This window comes from Gavialis gangeticus, unplaced genomic scaffold, assembly GCF_001723915.1.
Source record: "Gavialis gangeticus isolate Ggan-Ray unplaced genomic scaffold, GavGan_comp1, whole genome shotgun sequence".
NCBI lineage: Eukaryota > Metazoa > Chordata > Crocodylia > Gavialidae > Gavialis > Gavialis gangeticus.
Window position 1 is genome coordinate 119,069,247 of NW_017728992.1, and position 1,338 is coordinate 119,070,584.

The following is a 1,338-nucleotide window of genomic DNA, read 5'->3' on the forward strand; positions in this document are numbered from 1 at the left end:
TGGGGGGTTTTAAGAGGAGGTTAGATGAACACCTTGCTGGGGTCGTTTGACCCCAGTACTCTTTCCTGCAATGGCAGGGGGTCGAACTAGATGATCTGCTCAGGTCCCTTCCAACTGCAGAAACTATGAAACTATGAGATATAAAATTTGTAAAATCCTTAAATATGAACCCAGCCCTTGTTTCTGCTGTCCAGTGCCTGGCAGAAGGGTACAATTATAATTGGATTTTTTTTCCTGAAATAAGTAAATGGCATGGATCCGGGTTTTCTGAATGGTCAGTATTCAGTCTCTTGCTGCTAGATGTTGCATTCTCAACTGCATTATATTAAATTATTTAATTTTGTAGATTGAAACATCTCTGTCCCACTATATACCATGAAGTGCCATTTCCATGAATACTACTATATACAAAAACTTTTGTGGTCTTGTGAAGGAGAACAGGAAAACGGGATAAAACTCACTGTAGGGCATTACGAGCCAGCCAGGAGACAGACAGAAACACCGAAGGAAAAAAAAATGTCCAGGAGCTGTGGTTCCAGAGCAGCTGCTCTGTTCTTCTAGAGCAGCCCTGGAGTGGCTAGAGCAGCATGTGTGCCAGAAGACAGGATAGAAGAGAGCAGAGAGCTGAGGAGAGAAGTGTGTCAAAAAGCCTGAAACATAAGGCAGGATCCTCCCAGCCTCAAGGAGCCAGCTGTGACATGGCAAGATTGCTCAGCTGAGCTCTGTTAAGCTGGGAAATGCTGGTTGTGAGGATACCATGAAGAGAAGAGGTGCAAGTGGTGGGGGAGCTCCGCAGGAGACAGGCTGGCTGCAGGAAAAGCAGCCCTGCCCTAATTCAGGTGTCAGCTGTTTCTGTTCTTCGTCTGTTGTTTTTTTGTTGTTGCCAGAGCCCCAAGTGGGCCAGTAGGGTGAGAAGGCCAGACAGGCAGACCCTCAACCCCAAAAGACAGAAAAAGGGGAGCTACAGTGAGCCACGGGCCATGGCTAAGTTATGGACAAAGGCAATATGACCCAGCAGGAGAACAACCAGTTGGGGGTTGAGTAACACCAAGCTCAAGGGAGTAAAAGACCCGGATGCGATTTTTTTCTTTTGGGTCATTTGGTTTGCTTTCAAATACTAGAGGGCACATCACCCCGAGAGAGTGGGGTACATAAGGCCCTCTAAAGACAACCCTCGAGACTTACCTGAGGCTGAAAGGAAGTCCAGTAGTCTGCTCCATTTCATTCTGTCAAGACTTGCGGTCGAGATGCTCATGAGCCTATAATGAAAGAAGAAAGAAAAACACAGATTGCTTGATAAGACCTACATAATCAGTGGCATAACATCTGGGCGGTGCT